This window comes from Lagenorhynchus albirostris, chromosome 2 (genome assembly GCF_949774975.1).
Source record: "Lagenorhynchus albirostris chromosome 2, mLagAlb1.1, whole genome shotgun sequence".
In the NCBI taxonomy this organism is placed as follows: Eukaryota; Metazoa; Chordata; class Mammalia; order Artiodactyla; family Delphinidae; genus Lagenorhynchus; species Lagenorhynchus albirostris.
The window spans coordinates 174,203,371-174,221,140 of NC_083096.1; the positions used below are offsets into that span (position 1 = coordinate 174,203,371).

At 46.2% G+C, this 17,770-nt stretch overlaps 2 long non-coding RNA genes and 1 pseudogene across 2 annotated transcripts; 2 read left to right on the forward strand and 1 right to left on the reverse strand.

The window, feature by feature from the left end:
- LOC132515607 (dehydrodolichyl diphosphate synthase complex subunit NUS1-like) lies at positions 1–840 on the forward strand (annotated as a pseudogene).
- Positions 841–5,690: 4,850 nt separating this feature from the next.
- On the reverse strand, positions 5,691–17,532 carry LOC132515198 (uncharacterized). The gene is made up of 2 exons (XR_009539083.1): positions 17,243–17,532; positions 5,691–6,110 (listed from the first exon to the last, which is right to left on the reverse strand). It is a non-coding gene; the product is annotated as an uncharacterized LOC132515198 (long non-coding RNA).
- Positions 7,005–11,183, forward strand: LOC132515199 (uncharacterized). The gene is made up of 3 exons (XR_009539084.1): positions 7,005–7,182; positions 9,222–9,352; positions 10,884–11,183. It is a non-coding gene; the product is annotated as an uncharacterized LOC132515199 (long non-coding RNA).
- Positions 17,533–17,770: the final 238 nt, after the last annotated feature.

A 17,770-nucleotide genomic window follows, 5' to 3' on the forward strand; every position in this document is an offset into this window, starting at 1 on the left:
ATGACGGGGCTACAGGCTCAGCTCGGCCTGCACCGCACTTTCACCTCCCGGCTCCGCTTGCGGTTCGGCACCTGGAACTGGACCTGGCGGAGCTACTGCTGCGCCGCCTCCGCCGCGGTCCTAGCGCCGCTCGGCTTCGCGCTCCGCCAGCCCCCGGCTGTCGGCGGGAACAGCCTTGACCACAGGCATCCGCGCGGGGAGCCCGCCCCGCTCGCCGCCCACCCGTGGCTGCAATGGCGCGAGGACGCCAGCTCCTTGAAGAAGCTGCCTGTGCACGTAGACCTAGGGATCTCCGAAGAGCCGGAGCCCGGCTTCTCCGACATCGCAAGCCTCGTGGTGTGATGTATGGCAGTGGGCACCTCTTACATTAGCGTCTACGACCACAAAGGAATTTTCAAAAGAAATAACTCCAGATTGACGGATGAAATTTTAAAACAACAGCAGGAACTTCTGGACATAGATAGTTCCAAATACTCACCAGAATTTGCAAATCGTAATGACGAAGATTGCCATTCGGCAGTCAAGGTGCTGTCCCCAGAAGATGCAAAAGCAGATATGGTGAGAGCTGCGCAAGACTTTTGCCAGTCAGTAGCCCAGCAGCAAAAGAAATCCACAGATTTGGATGTAGATATATCAGACCGTTTATTTAGTTCGAATGGTGCCCGTGGTCCTGATTTAGTACTGAAGTTTAGTCCTGAGGACAGCGCACTAGGCTTTCTGCCCTAGCACATCAGCCTGACAGAGATTGTCTCTTTGCCTTCCCACCTAAACATCAGTTATGAGGACTTTTTCTCTGCCCTTCGTCAATATGCAGCCTGTGAACAGCATCTGGGAAAGTAGTGATCCTTGGTTGTGATAGGGACAGAATAAAGGGACAAATTTAGGTAATTAAATAGTCAATCCCACTAGGGGATTGTAAGTAAAGAAAAAAGTATGGGAGACCCCCCTAAGTTAATGATCACTCAAGAAAGCAGGTTTGCTTATGCACGAAACCAAGCAGGCTTGCTTAGCAACAAAACTATGCAACAGAAGCACGAGACATGCCCCCAAACAATAAAATAATGGTGGCATGAGACCCACATCCTGCCCAGTGAGCTCAGTAAGTTAGTGACCCCTAGGACATGCTCTCTGCACACATTAAAAACAATAATTTATGGAAAGGTGACATTTCAAAGTGAAAGACCCTCATTATACTAAGACCTAAAATAATTTTTCCATAGTGCCATGACAGCCCTAGCTTGACCATGTAGGGACAAGAAAACTCCCTTGCCCAACTTGGAGGAGGAGCTAATGATGGAAGCATGACATCTACCCAAGAATGAGGCAGAAGGTGGTCTTTTCCTCCTCCCCACTTTTCCTTTGATTATAAAAGTGTAGCCCACTAAGTTCTCCCGGGCAGCATCCTCTCGCTTGCCCACTTGTAAGCCTCCTAGCATCCTATTCTAATAAATCACTTCTTATCTATCACTTTGCCTCTCACTGAATTCTTTCTGTGCTGAGACATAAAGGACCAGAGCTCTTCGGAGCCCCCCAAAAGGACACCTAACAGTTTCAGCTGTGTAATTTGATTTCAGGCGTTTGGAGAAAAGGACTCAAGTGACTCATGTTGACAAAGCACCTCTGAAATCCTGTACACACCTAGTTCATAATCCTCATAATTTATCAACAGACACAAAAAAAGTGTCTCACTTGAGACTAAGAGCACGTGTGAGTGAGTATGTGTGGGTGTGTGCATGCATGCATGTATGGAAATAAACTTATAAATGGGGGAAATATTGGAGAAGAAAATATGTGGACTTGCACTTCTGAGCAAAGAGCAGCAATGTTTTAGGAGCTGAAATTTCAGATTTAAAGGCTTCAACCCCAACTACTTCCCTGTTTTTGTGGGGAGAGAAGGAGGTGATTAAAGCTGTTTTGTTGTTGTTTTGGGGGGAAGGGGAATAACTTTTGTTCAGTCTTTCCTAGTGATCCAACTTTAATTTTTAAGAATAATATATCAGGGATTTCCATGGTGGCGCAGTGGTTAAGAATCCGCCTGCCAATGCAGGCGACACGGGTTCGAGCCCTGGTCCAGGAAGATCCCACATGCCGCGGAGCAACTAAGCACGTGAGCCACAACTACTGAAGCCCGTGTGCCTAGAGCCCGTGCTCCGCAGCAAGAGAAGCCACCACAATGAGAAGCCCGCGCACCGCAACGAAGAGTAGCCCCCACTCGCCACAACTAGAGAAAGCCCGCACGCAACGAAGACCCAACGCAGCCAAAAGTAAATAAATAAAATTTTAAAAAAGAATAATATATCGACTTATTAAATGGAAGCATTCTGAGTTTGAGGGATCGCCAGAGGAATGGAGTTCTGTGTTGCTCACATGTTAAAAGTTTGCTCACCTTTGGAGCAGAGGGAATACCTCTTTTCAGACATCCGTCCATTTTCATCTCTTCATCGCTGTCAAACAATATGACTTGAAAGTGTTGCTCTGTTGTCTGTGTTCTGAAGATCATTTGAAAAAGAACTCTTACAACATCGAAATGCAGAATTTTAAAAAATTTAAAAATTGCATGAAGCAGTCAAAAAAAGGTGAAAAGCTTGTAATCTTAAAAGTAAAGGTGGAAAGTTTCCTGAATAAGGAAAGAAAGTTTTGATTTCCTTTTCTGTTTGGTGGGCCTTGTGCTCTGTAGTACCCAAAGGTGGTTTACAAAATATTTCCATTAACTATGCTCATTTAAAATAAGTATTTGAGGGAGGTTACCAAGGCAGTTCTTTTCCTCAAAAGTCACCTGTTCCTCTTTGGAATAGGACATTTAGGGCCATGTGAATACCCACGATTTTTTCTCAGTAAATCCTGATGGTGACTTTGCATAAAAAGATCTTTAAGTAAGATTGAGGTCTGTGTAGGTAATAAAATATTACCAAAGTCTACAAAAGTAATTTAATTTTGCATGTTCACTGATTCTGTTTTTTTTTTTTGCGGTACGTGGGCCTCTCACTGTTGTGGCCTCTCACGTTGCGGAGCACAGGCTCCGGACGGACGCGCAGGCTCAGCGGCCATGGCTCACGGGCCCAGCCGCTCCGCGGCATGTGGGATCTTCGCGGACCGGGGCACGAACCCGTGTCCGCTGCATCGGCAGGCGGACTCTCAACCACTGCGCCACCAGGGAAGCCCGATTCTGTTGTTTTTTAAATGAATAAATGATTTTTTGATAGGTGTTTAATATTTCTTCCCTCATTACGGCTTGCAGGATCTTAGTTCCCTGACCAGGGATCGAACCCAGGCCCACTGCAGTGAAAGTGCCAAGTCCTAACCACTGGATCACCAGGGAACTCCCCCTGAAAGTGTACATTTAGAATGGAGTAGTTTAGGGAATTCTCTGACGGTTAGGAACTAAGATCCCGAAAGCTGGGCGACGCAGCCAAAAAAAAAAAAAAAAAGAATGGATTAGTTTAAATATTAGGTATGAAAAATAACCTAGACCCCGCTCACAGCAACTAGAGAAAGCCCGCGCACAGCAACAAAGACCCAATGCAGCCAAAAAAAAAAAAAAAACACTAATCAAAAGATATCTTAAAACAGACGTTCTCAACTCTGGCTACACATGAGAATCACCTGAGGGGCTTTTAAGAAATCCTCAGAGGCTTCCCTGGTGGCGCAGTGGTTGAGAGTCCACCTGCCGATGCAGGGGACACGGGTTCGTGCCCTGGTCCGGGAAGATCCCACGTGCCGCGGAGCGGCCGGGCCCATGAGCCATGGCCGCTGAGCCTGCGCATCTGGAGCCTGTGCTCCACAACGGGAGAGGCCACAACAGTGAGAGGCCCGCATACCACAAAAAAAAAAAAAAAGAAAGAAAGAAAGAAAAAAGAAAGAAAGAAAAAAGAAATCCTCGGGCCACATCCCCTCTGGGAGTGGGCCCCGGGCACAGCCTCATCCCTAACATTTGCAGGACCTGGAACTAGAGTACCACTGGAGATTCATATACCTGAGTCTAAATACTTAAAATTCAAGCAAACAAACTGTTAATTCAAATATTTTTCTATTCTCCCATCTTGACAAATACAACTTTATAATAGCTTGGAAGTCCAGGTTCAAATGTACAGTTCTTTGACTCTTTGGAGTTCCAAACTAGAGGTGGCAGTTGGAGGAGAGTCGGCTCTTGGCCTGCAGCCTTTCCCCCTTTCTCCTCTTCCCGCCTCTACTGCTCTTCCGCACCTGGAGCCTCATGCACACAGGTGTGGGCACCCCAGCCTCCGCGTCTAGGAGCTAGTCACGCTTCCTACAAAGAGAGCCCTGGACTTCCCTGGTGGGCGCAGTGTTTAAGAACCAGCCTGCCAACGCGCCACAACTACGGGAGCCCGCGTGCCTAGAGCCCGTGCTCCACAACAAGAGAAGCCACCGCAATGAGAAGCCCGCACACAGCAACGAAGAGTAGCCCCTGCTCGCCGCAACTAGAGAAGCCTGTGCGCAGCAACGAAGACCCAACGCAGCCAAAAAATAAATTTTAAAAATTTTAAAAAGGAAAGAAAAGGAAGAACCCTCTGGAGAAATCACCTGTGGCATTCTTTTTTTTTTTTAATAATCATTTATATTTCTTTGGCACTTTATTTATTTAGCGGTACGCGGGCCTCTCACTGTTGTGGCCTCTCCCGTTGCAGAGCACAGGCTCCGGACGCGCAGGCTCAGCGGCCATGGCTCATGGGCCTAGCAGCTCCGCGGCATGTGGGATCTTCCCGGACTGGGGCACGAACCCGTGTCCCCTGCATCGGCAGGCGGACTCGGCGAACTCTCAACCACTGCGCCACCAGGGAAGCCCCGTGACATTCTTTAAAAAAAGAAAAAAAAGAGCCCTTGGCCGCTCCTCTGGCTTAGGGGCCCACACACCAGCAAGACAGTCAATATTCAGAAGAATGGACTCAGGAAGAGTCCCGGGAAGGCCTGGGAAGTTGACTCAGAGTATAGGGGCCGGAAATTTCAGAGTCCCCCTGGAATAAGGTGGAGAGGTTGGGCCACGGGCTTTGGGTGGGCTCATCCCTTGGGCTCTGGGGACTTGCCACTAAGCAGGGTCTTCTAAAGCAGAGCCCAGGGCAGGGGTTCCTCCTACATTGGTCTTAGGGCAGAACTATCTGAGCACCTGTCCTCTTTATTTTTTTCTTTTTTTTTGCCGTACGCGGGCCTCTCACCGCCGCGGCCTCTCCCATTGCAGAGCACAGGCTCCGGACGTGCAGGCTCAGCGGCCATGGCTCACGGGCCCAGCCTCTCCGCGGCACGTGGGATCCTCCCGGACCGGGGCACGAACCCGCGTCCCCTGCATCGGCAGGCGAACTCCCAACCACTACACCACCAGGGAAGCCCCCCGTCCTTTTTTTAGTGTTAACTTTTGATGGATGTTCATACATACAGATAGGAAAGTACACAAGTTGTAGGTATACAGCTTGATGAATTTTTACAAATACATTGATCAAGGATGTATGCATTTATCATAAAAATTATGTTGTATTTTATATTTAAAAAACTTTCCTTAGGTAAGAAGTGGATTTATTTAGAGAGATACACATTCCATAGACAGAATTCAGTCCATCTCAAAAGGCGAGAACAGCCTTGGGAAAAACACACTCCACAGACAGAGTGTGGGCCATCTCAGAAGGTGAGAGGTCAAAAATTATTTTTTAAAAGGGAGTAACAATAAAAAGAGAAGAATATTGAACACAAAATTTATTTATTTATTTATTGGCCACGCTGCAGCTTGTGGGAATTAGTTTCCTGATCAGGGATCAGACCCAGGGCCCCAGCAGCGGAAACGCACAGTCCTAACCACTGGACTGCCAGAGAATTCCCTGAATACAAAATTTAGAATAGTGGTTTCCTCTGGTGGGGACTCAGGGGATGGGACAGAGAAGGACACATTATCAGTAATGTTCTAATTCCTAAATTGAGCAGCAAGTTCACAGTTTATTATGCTTCTTGATATATGTTTTCTTTTGTACATCCTAAAATCAACTCAAAGTCCTGCAGTCTGGGGGCATTCTGCTTAAAGACAAATTAACGCTGCATAATTCAAAGGCTCCTGGGAGCATTCCTGTAATTGATCATCTTGACTCATCTGAAAACAAAACAAGTCTCTATGAAGAAAGGAAAAAGGAAAGCATATGAAACATTGTAAGACAATTCAATGTAAGGTTATTTTTTATCTTTTTTTTTACTGATAACAAATATGCATGACATAATACATAAAATTTAAGCACTATATAAACCCAAAGCAAGAGAAGTAAACTCTCCCTAAAATGCTCTCTTCTGCAGAGTCAAGACCATCAACAGCATGGTGTGTTCCTCAACCTTTTCTATAAGTAGTAACATTATTGATTTTTGCAAAAAGGGGATCATTTTAGAGAAACGCTTCTGAACCTTGCTTTTTCACTTAGCAATAGTCTCTTGAACAGCCTTTTCCCTCATAATGTCCTTCAGAGAGAAGGGCAGATGGATTTCCCCACAAATCCCCACCACACTCATCTCCCTAAATCCAGCTCAAATATCACCTCCCTGAATTCATAGGGGGCCAGGGGCCAGGGACACCATTGATCTACTAATCTGCCCCGGGAAATATCATGCCCTAGGGAATTTAGTCTCTCTTATCATTAAATCCAACTGTGTGTGTGTGGGTAGCCTCATTTATGTGAACATAAATGAGTTCTTATAAATGAGGATATCATATATCCATTCATTTAACCAAAATTTATGGAGTGCCTACCATGTGCCAGTCAGGGGTGAAATGGACAGAGATCTCTGTCTTGTGGCACTCTTATTCTAAAGGGGGCATTCAGCAAATCAGGAAACAAATGAGACTTTTTTTTTTTTTTGGCCATCCCGGGGACTTGTGGGATCTTAGTTCCCCGACCAGGGATCGAACCTGAGTCCCCTGCATTGGGAGCGCAGAGTCTTAACCGCTGGACCACCAGGAAAGTCCCCATGTTTTTGTTTGTTTGTTTGTTTTGCCAATAAGACTATATCTGATGGAGGTAAGTGTGGAGATGAAAACCAGGTGTGTGATGTGACAGAGAACGGCCATTCAGGGGGAGGCACCAAACATTCTCTACTGTGGCTGATATTCCCAGGCAGGAGTGAAAGAAGATATCCATCAGACAACTATGAACTTCTGTCCCATTACCTGGCCGCGCAGCCTGTGGCCTCTTGTGCGTGAGTATTTTTATAATTCCTATAATCTTGTGACTAGCATAATTGCATTGTGATATATGTGTGTTTTAAAAGAGTTTGCTGGAAGGGTGAGCTGTGACAGGGCGAGAGAGAGGCATGGACATATATACACTAACAAATGTAAGGTAGATAGCTAGTGGGAAGCAGCCGCATGGCACAGGGATATCGGCTTGGTGCTTTGTGATCGCCTGGAGGGGTGGGACAGGGAGGGTGGGAGGGAGGGAGATGCAAGAGGGAAGAGATATGGGAACATATGTATATGTATAACTGATTCACTTTGTTATAAAGCAGAAACTAACACACCATTGTAAAGCAATTATACCCCAATAAAGATGTTAAAAAATAAAAATAAAAAAAATAAAAGAGTTTGCCTAGGACTTCCCTGGTGGCACAGTGGTTAAGAATCCACCTGCCAATGCAGGAGACACGGTTTGATCCCTGGTCCAGGAGGATCCCACATGCCGTGGAGCAATTAAGCCCATGCGCCACAACTACTGAAGCCCAAGCACTCTAGGGCCTGCATGCCGCACCTACTGAGCCTGTGCTCTAGAGCCCGCGAGCCACAACTACTGAGCCCGTGTGCCACAACTACTGAAGCCCGCGCACCTAGAGCCCGTGCTCCGCAACAAGAGAAGCCACCACAATGAGAAGCCCACGCACCACAGCGAAGAGTAGCCCCTGCTCCCCACAACTAGAGAATGCCTGCATGCAGCAATGAAGACCCAAGGCAGCCAAAAATAAAATAAAACTTTTTTTTAAAGTTTGTTTAATGTAAACATTTAGAACGTACTATAATTTTTGTAAACCTATTTCAGCATCCCTTCATTGGGTAATGAACTGGGAGCCACCCAGAATGGAAGCATTCTAGGGCCCTCTTGGTCTCTGCAGAACCCTAAATTGCAGGTACTTATCTCTTTTGAACTTGTAATTATACATTGTCAGGTCTTTGAAGGCAAGAAGTATTCCTAACATTCTATCCACGGCTGAGTTAATATTTGTCTGGGAGATCATTATCAAAGAGAGGTTGGGAATTTGCTGGTGGTCCAGTGGTTAGGATTCCATGCTTGCACTACAGGGGGCCCGGGTCAGTGATAAATGGAATATTTAAAGAAAGGATTCACAGTCGTCAATGATTGCAGCCCTCCAATGTGAGCTGGTAAGCCCTGAGGAAGCTCAGGGCTGAAAAGAATACATGCGGGACTTCCCTGGTGGTGCAGTGTTTAAGAATCTACCTGCCAGTGCCGGGGACACGGTTTGATCTCTGGTCCGGGAAGATCCCACATGCTGTGTAGCAACTAAGCCTGTGCGCCACAACACCTAAGCCTGCGCTCTAGAGCCCGTGAGCCACAACTGCTGAGCCCATGCACCACAACTACTGAAGCCCGTGCACCTGAAGCCTGTACTCTGCAACAAGAGAAGCCACAGCAATGAGAAGCCACCTGCGCAACGCAACAAAGAGTAGCCCCCACTCGCCCCAACTAGAGAAACCCTGCAAACAGCAACAAGACCCAATGCAGCCAAAAATAAATAAATAAACAAACAAATAAATAAAATTCAAAGAAAAACCCTTCCCCCAAAAGCCATCGGGGAGCTTGGGTCTTTAAAAAAATAAAAAATTAAATTTAAAAAAAAAAAACACCTGCCATCTAGCAGCCATCAGACTGCAGCCCTGTGGAAACTCAGGATGTGAAAACATGGGATACTGGCCCCAACTAGCTGAGGTGCATATCAAAGGAATGATTTCAGTGAGCCCAGACTCTTGCATGTCCCCATACATAGAAAACTGCTAAATTCCTTAACTTGAGATATCTGGTTTTCTTTAATTAACAATAATCTTTTGATATTCAGACTACCTGCTTTTTGTTATAAAACTTCTATATAACCTGGCTCTCCCCGCCACCTCCTTGTAGCAGTTTCTCAGAGCTATCTGAAATGCTGTCTCCTGGGCTACAGTCCTCATTTTGCCTCAAATAAAACAACTTGCAACTCTCACATTGTGCTTTTTTTCTTTTTGTCAACAGTCACGGCGACCACGAAGGGATCCGGAGTGGACTTCTCTCCTTCACCTGAACTCTACGAGGAACTGGAGCCTTGGTACCAGCAGAGGCCCCTGGCACTCGTCTGCCTCCTTGGAGAGTCCAGATGAATTTGGGTAAGTCTCTCCTGGTTCTCGGATCTCCTGTGTTGGTTGATGATCCTGAGTTTTATTTGGTGGTGTATAGAAGGTAACTGCTCCCGATCAGTTGAAAGATACTGTGTGGGGGGAGGGGGGCGGGGCTTGGTTGAAAGATACCAGGCAAAAAGCCACCCAGGTGAAAGATACTGGGGGGGGCCTGGCTGAAAGATACCAGGGTTTGCTCAGTTGTAGGAGACTGAGTGGTCCTGGCTGAGTGGTTAGGTAAGAGGTTGATCTGACGCTTTTCCTCAGTTCAGCTGCCTTAATGGAATTTGTCGGGATAAAAGTGAAGATATTACATGAGAGTGTTACTCCAAAGAAAAGGGACAAGACTCCTCCCGGCCAGTTATGGCTTTCTCAGGAGACTGATAAATTTACAGGAGTGATGGAGGCAAAGGCCTCATACCGTGCAGCGGTCCCATAGGGAAACCCACTCATTAATCAAAACACTTACTTGTCCAGGGGTCACAGATAAAAATTGGCCATTCAGCGATCTGAGCACCCACGGTAGTCTTAGACCACTGAAGGGAAAAACTGAGACACATAAGGGGGCTGAAACTACTCTAGGGTTACGCCTAGAGGAGTTAAGCTCACAAGCAGCACGCTGGCCACCACACAATTTCACTAGTAAATTTTATCCCTGACAAATTCAACTTAAAAGGGAACTAGAATCTCTCAAACACAAAAACGAGGGTGTCAGAAAAGCAACCTCCAACTAAGACCCCAGCCGGATTCATGTACAACACTGTATGGAGCTCAGACTTGCAAGTACCTAGTTAATTGCAGAAATTATGCTACAGGAGATCTCAACCTAAAATAGCCAAATTGGGGTTCTTCTGATAGTCCCAAATTGCTATAGTTGCGCACACAGTTAAAAAAAAGCCGGCCGTAAGATCAAACAGACTGAATGAATGCTTCCATTGATTGGTACCTAGAAGCTTCTAAAAGAGAAAATGGTAGAGTAACTTTTTGAAACTATATCAGAACTAAAAAAGGCCGCTAGCACCCTGTCTCTGACTCTGTCTGTCCCTCTGCTCCTCCCACATGTCCTCTTCTATCAGAATTGCCTGACCCAGATGCCATTTTTTTTTCTCTTCCAACTCTTCTGTCTCCTGCTGTTCCCTCTTCCCCAGCAAAGGAGGATAAAAAATCAGAAGTGATTATAGCTCCCTTTAAGGAGAAGCCTATTGCAGGGAGAAGTGAACCATCCTCTCTGCTTACGTACACACCCTGGACCCAAGCAGAACTTAGAGCCTTGGCTAAGGAATTTCCTGATCTAAGTCAGAATCCATTGGGATTTGCTAAGGAATTTGAGTTAACCGTCTGGACCTACATGCCTGGGTTTTCAGATCTATAACAATTAGTATTTACTTAACTGGAAATTAAAGGAAATCTCACCCTAAGAATGAGGAGGCTCTTTTATTGCATACACAGTTAAATTAAGGTTAAAAAGCTGGCTTGGGCTTCCCTGGTGGCTCAGTGGTTAAGAATCCACCTGCCAATGCAGGGGACATGGATTCAAGCCCTGGTCCGGGAAGATCCCACATGCCGCGGAGCAACTAAGCCCGTGCACCACAACTACTGAGCCTGCGCTCTAGAGCCCGCGAGCCACAACTACTGAGCCCACGTGCCACAACTATTGAAGTCCATGCGCCTAGAGCCCGTGCTCTGCAACAAGAGAAGCCACCGAAATGAGAAGCCCACACACCACAACGAAGAGTAGCCCCCGCTCGCCACAACCAGAGAAAGCCGGCGTGCAGCAATGAAGACCCAATGCAGCCAAAAATAAATAAATAAATTTATTAAAAAAGAAGCTCGCTTGATAAAAATATTTTTTCAGAATTCTGACTTTAAACAAAAGCCTTCTGGGGGAAACTTGCATTTCTCTTTCTGTGTCTTTGAGAGGTAAATGTCCTACCTGATCTTCCTAAGACGTTCCATGTATGTCTATGTGTGTATGTACGTGTTTTGAAAATTTGACCTCTGCCATACTATTTTTGAGAGTAAACTCTCCAGATCTTACTCAGGTTACATCCTCCCCTGCTCTCTTATGGGGAAGCCTTTGCATCTTAATGGTTTGAATCACTATAAATGTATATACTTTATGAATGGCCAAATGATGGATCCTTTTAAAGTTGGAGAAACTAACAAATTGGTCAATCTAGCACTCTCATTATAAACAGTTGTTTTATTGGTACCTATAAAAACAAACAAAAAAATCAAATTAAAGGTGGAAGAAAGAAATATATCAGATTATTAACCTAAGAACTTCTTTAACTTAAAACAAGTAAGAAAAACTGGTTTGGGAAGCTTCATTTGTGGTCTATACTTTCCCTCAGTGGGTCTCACAGATGCTAATAAAAGCATTAGAATAATTAATATTAACATGAAAAATCCTGTAAGGAAAGTCTAGATACTATTTCCAATAAGGTAGAAATTTTAAAGGAATTATGTCAAATGAATAAAGAAGTCTTTAGATGGTTATTTAAAATTGGATAAATAAAATGGACATTTATGTGATTAAAACACAAAGTTTTGATATTACTACACTACCTACCTAAGGTTAAATGGGCCAAAAGGGACCCCCTACTGGTCCCCAGAATTAAAAGCCAAACAAGTCTGTTCTATTTACCCCAATTTTAAAAGATATTTAAGGGGCTAGAAGAATTTGTTATGAAACTTCTATACAACCTGGCTCCCGCCTCACCTCCTCCAAGCAGTTTCTCAGAGCTATCTGAAACGAGGTCTCCTGGGCTACCGTCCTCATTTTGCCCCAAATAAAACATAACTTGCAACTTTCACGTTGTACATTTTTTTTTAGGTCAACATCAGGGAACTAGATCCCGCATGCCACAACTAAGACCCAGCAGAGCCAGATAAAGAAATAAATATTTTTTTAAAAAAGAGAGGTTCACTACCATGAATAATGAGGCAAGTAAATCTCCCAACAGAGCCAGACGTTGGACTTGAGTTTTATTTCCCCAGATTGCTCCAAGAACATAGGCCAGCTCTCTCATCCAAGGGTTTTGTTTATGCTGTCCTGAGTGTGTGGTCATTATGGGCTGGTAGCCCATGAAGGCTGAGCCAGAGAGAGAAAACCTAGCTTCCAGAGACAAGCCTGGATGTTGGGAGGTAATGGACTGATTTGAGGGACAAGACCCTGGCATCAGCAGGGCTTTTTTTTTTTTTTTTTTTTTTGTGGTACGCGGGCCTCTCACTGTTGTGGCGTCTGCCGTTGCGGAGCACAGGCTCCGGACGCGCAGGCTCAGCGGCCATGGCCCACGCGCCCAGCCGCTCCATGTCATGCGGGTTCTTCCCGGACTGGGGCACGAACCCGTGTCCCCTGCATCGGCAGGCGGACTCTCAACCACTGTGCCACCAGGGAAGCCCTCAGCAGGGCTTTTGACCTTTGTCCCTAAGGAGACAGCAGCAGAGAGTTGGGCATTTGGTCTCTAAAGCAGGTCACCTATTCCCCACTTGTGGTCACAGTTGCTAGATACTATTTCTACTGCTCACATGACACGTGGGAGAAGAAAGAACAACATAAGCTTGGCAGGTGCAGTGGCCCCTGCACTGTGGCCTGGCAGGGAGCCTCTCTGGCTGGCTGCTCTCTGGGTTATAAGCCAACCAGCCTATACATCACCCTCTTGTTAATTTTTGTTTCAACTGTGCAAGTCCATGTTGGTCCATAGGGGTTGCTATGACAAAATACCATAGACTGGGTGGCTTATAAACAACAGAAATTTATTTTGTCATGGTTTTGGAGACTGAGAAGTTCAAGGTCAAGGCACTGGCAAAGTTGGTATCTGGTGAGTTCCTGCTTCCTCCTTCATAGATGGCCATCTTTTTGCTGTATCCTGACATGGTGGAAGGGGTGAGGGATATCTCTGGGGTCTCTTTTATAAGGACGCTAATCTCATTCATGAGGGCTCCTAAAGGCCCCACCTCCTAATATCATCACCTTGGGGATTAGGATTTCAACACATGAATTTTGAGGGAACACAAACATTCAGTCCATTACAATATTCATTGTAAAAAATTAAAACAATATATATCTTAAAGTGGGCAAATGATAATTTCCATTTTTTTTGCCAGTATAAATAGTGCTGGAATAAACACCCTCATACATCCATGCTTGCGTACATAGAAAGAAGTCTGAATGATTATTCTTTTAAAAACATTTATTTTTATTATTACTAAAGAAATTCATGTTTGTAGTAAAAAAAAGTCAGAATGAAACAATGGAAAATGAGGATCACCCACACCTAATCCCCAGTCCCAATCCCCAAGATAATTAATATATGGTCTTAGAGATTTTTCTCTGCCTGCATTCAAACATTTAAAAAAAAAAAAGAATCATCTTGTGCATAACATTCTGCAATGGCTTCTTTACTTGCTATTGCAAAATGCTTAGGTTCATTCATTCCACATTTATTGAACCCCTGCTCAGAAGTTAGGGACCCAACAATGTTCTTGTTTTCAAATAATTTACATTCTAGTGGATGAGACAGACATAGACAAGAAACAAACAAGAAGTAGTAACAAGAAGGAGATGACAAGTGATACAAGCTAACAGGAAGGCAGTTTCTATAGTTTTAAGTCATCTTTTAGCAATTCCACTGAGTGCAATGGAATTTCTAGTTCTCCTCTGTTATAAAGGCTGCTGCAGGGAACATCTTTGTCACATAAATTTTCATGTCTGTGGGAGCAGCTCCTAAGGCTTAGGTGTCTTTAACCCCTTTTCTGTCTAGGGCTAGCAAGTGTTTCCAAATCCAAGGCTGAATGGCGGCTCCAGAGATGCAGGAGAGAGAGGGAAGTGGGAACCGAGCCGTGCCAGGGAGCGGGCACTACGTTTGGAGTCAGACCAAAGAACAAGCCATAACTCTGCCATTTGCCCGCCCTCTCTGAACACGCCCCCACCCCCCATTTGCAAAATGGGGACAACCTTCTAACCTCACAGTGTTATTGCAAGGACGAAATGACATTGTTTCCCTTTACGCTCTTCCTGGGACAGACATAAGCATTTCGTTCTTTCATTCACCTACTCATCCAACAACTCCAAGAAATCCATTAAAATACATCCAATAGGGACTTCCCTGGTGGTCTAGTGGTTAAGACTCCGCGCTTCCACTGCAGGGGCGCGGGTTCGATTGCAGCTAAGATGCCGCGGGGCGCGGTCAAAAAGTAAAACTGAAAAAAAAAAATGAAGTGGAGGAGATCGAGTTAAAAAAAATACATCCAATATGGACAGATTTCCTAATGGATAATGAGAAAATTGCAAAGGGAGAGAGCCTTGCTACTTATTTCGGCCGCGCTGACGGCCGGGAAAGTCCCTAGACCTTTGCTATTTAAATTGTGGTCTGGGTACCAGCTGCATTGACGTCATCTGGGAGCTCATTAGAATTGCAGAATCTCTGACCTATCAATTCAGTATTTGCATATTAAGATCCCCAGGATTTCCTATGCACATTTTAGTTCGCGAAGCACTGGTTTAGAGTGGAAGATAAATAGCAGGTAGAGTTAAATATGTCTTCATCTCAATGAGGAATTGTAGAGGGAGTGACCTAACACATTCTTCTGGGTTGAATTTGGCCTTGTTGCCTGGACCACCAGTATCATGTTGTTTATTCTTTCAGGAAGAGAACTCAAAAGACCAGATCATTTCCTTCATCTGTTTCTCTAACCAGGTGTGGAAACCCAGCCCGCCTCAAGACCTTGAGCTGTCAGGGTTGGGTGGGCCCTGAGAAGTCTTCATTCCAGCTCAGTCCTCTGTGGCTGCCCTGTCCACCCTGCCCCACCCCCATTTCACAGGCCAGGCCCCGAGAAGGGCTGTGATTTTCTCAGAGTCACACAACAACCAGGTGGTGGCCTCAGTCCTGGCCGTCCTCACCTCTTCCCTATCACAGATTTTGATGCACTGTTTTTTTCTATGGATTCAGATCATCTTTTTGGAAAAACGATTTTTTTTTTTTTGGCTGCGCCGTATGGCATGCAGGATCTTAGTTCCCTGACCAGGGATCAAACCAGTGCCCCCTGCAGTGGAAGCACAGAGTATTAACCACTGGACTGCCAGGGAAGTCCCCAGAAAAATGACTTTTTTTTAAATTGGTTTTTTGTAAAAGAATTATGTGCTCATTTTAAAGAATTCAAACAGGTAAGAATTGTCCCAACAATTCCATTCTTAGGTATATACCCAAGAGAAATGAAAACATATAGCCACATAAAAACCTGTACATGAATGTTTATAGCAGCATTATTTTTTTCATTTTCTTTTTTTTACGCGGGCCTCTCACTGTTGTGGCCTCTCCCGTTGCGGAGCACAGGCTCCGGACGCGCAGGCTCAGCGGCCATGGCTCACGGGCCCAGCTGCTCCGTGGCATGTGGGATCTTCCCGGACCGGGGCACGAACCCGTGTCCCCTGCATCGGCAGGCGGACTCTCAACCACTGTGCCACCAGGGAAGCCCTATAGCAGCATTATTCATAACAGCCAAAAAAATGGAAACAACCCAAGTGCCCACGAACTGATGAATGGATAAACAAAATGTGGTATATTCACACAGTGGAATATTATTTGACAACGAAAAGGAATGAAGTATTGACACAAGCTACAACATGGACGAACCTTGAAAATGTGCTAAGTGAAAGAAGCCAGATGCAAAACACGATGTAGCGTATGATTCCACTGACAGAAATGTCCAAACTATGGGACTTCCCTGGTGGTCCAGTAGTTAAGAATCCACCTTCCAATGCAGGGGACGTGGGTTCGATCCCTGGTTGGGGAACCAAGATCTGCGTGTGCCTCAACTAAGACCCAACAAAGCCAAATAAATAAATAGATGTTAAAAAAAAAAAGAAAGAAAGAAATGTCCAAAATATGCAAACCTATGGGAAGTAGATTAGTGATTGCCAGGGGCTGAGGGGATGGGGAAAGGGGGTATGGGGTTTCTTTTGGGGGTGATCAAATGTTCTGAAATTAGATAGTGGCAATGGCTGTACAATTCTGTGAATATACCAAAAACTACTGTTAAAAAAAAAAACCCAACTTCAAAAGGCTGAATTTTGTGGTATGTAAATTATAGCTCAATAAAGCTGTTATTAAAAAACCACAGTAGAAAGAGGAAAGTCACCCCACCCCAGGCTCCCCCAAGTAGCCACTTATTCACTCCATAAATATTCACGGAGCGCCTGTTCCCTGCAGCCTGCGGGATGAGGACACAAAGGGAAGCAAACAGCTCACATCCTGCGAGCAAAGGCTGCCCCGGCGTTCAGAGCCCCAGAGCCAGGGCCTGCACCACCTCGATGATTTCCACGGACTGACCTCTGCCCCTCACCTCCTCCCTTCCCTCTGGTACCCCAACCCCAGCGGTCACGGAGCCCACCCCCTGCTCACCGTTCCTCAGCCCCTCCTTCCTCCCTGCCCTTCCTACCCTGTCACTTGACACTTCCACCACCTTCCCTGCTCCTGACCCCAACCCTAGTCAAACCCAACTCTCCGCCCACTCTGCGCCTCCCCTGGGCAGCTGGATGCGCCTGGAGCAAAACACACCACCTTGCCAGACGCCTCACTTTATTTTTTAGTTTTTTGGCGGTGCCCGGCGGCTTGCGGGATCTTAGTTCCCCCACCAGCGATTGAACCTGGGCCATCGTCAGTGAAAGCACGGAGTCCTAACCACCGGACCACCAGGGAATTCTCCCAGCCGCACCCACTTAAAAAAAAATCCGTGACCTGAGTCCCGAGTGGGTCCTCGGGGCTACCCGGATGTCACGATCCTTCACTCCCCATGACCGTGGCCCACCTTCTCTTCTCCCTGTAAAATGGGGACACTAGTATTTCTGCCTCTTGGGGCTGTTGGCTGCGTTAGCACCTGACACATAGTAGGTCCTCAATCGGTGACGGCCACGAGGGATCATTATCTCTGGTCCTCTGTCCAGGGGCTTTCTGGTGACCTGGTCTCCGAAGAGCCCTACTCTGCAGTTGGTATTTTGTTCCAGGGCTGGGCTGCCACGGGTTCTTTGCCGGAGCGGCTCCTCCTCCGGAGAAAAAGGAGGGGGCGTGGCCCAGGGCAGAGGAAGCGTGGCTGAGCTCAGGGTGGGAGCGGGGAGGACGCACCTTCCTGCAGCCAATGTCCACGTGACGGGCTGAGCCTGAGTCAGACCAGGGGCCAAAAGGGAAACTTACCAGGGCCTCAGAAAGGGAGTGTGAAGGAGTTGGGGTTGCAGATGGCCAGGCACCCCAGTCTGGACCTGCCCGGAGGGGGGCCGCCCCCAGGAATCCAGGCTGTGCCTCCTTCTAGGGAACTGAGACCAAAGCCCAAAGGAAGGAGGAAGTGCGAGCCTTGCTCCCCAGTGACTCACGTCATCCTTTGGGGCAAGTCAACTCTGCCCTCCTTCCC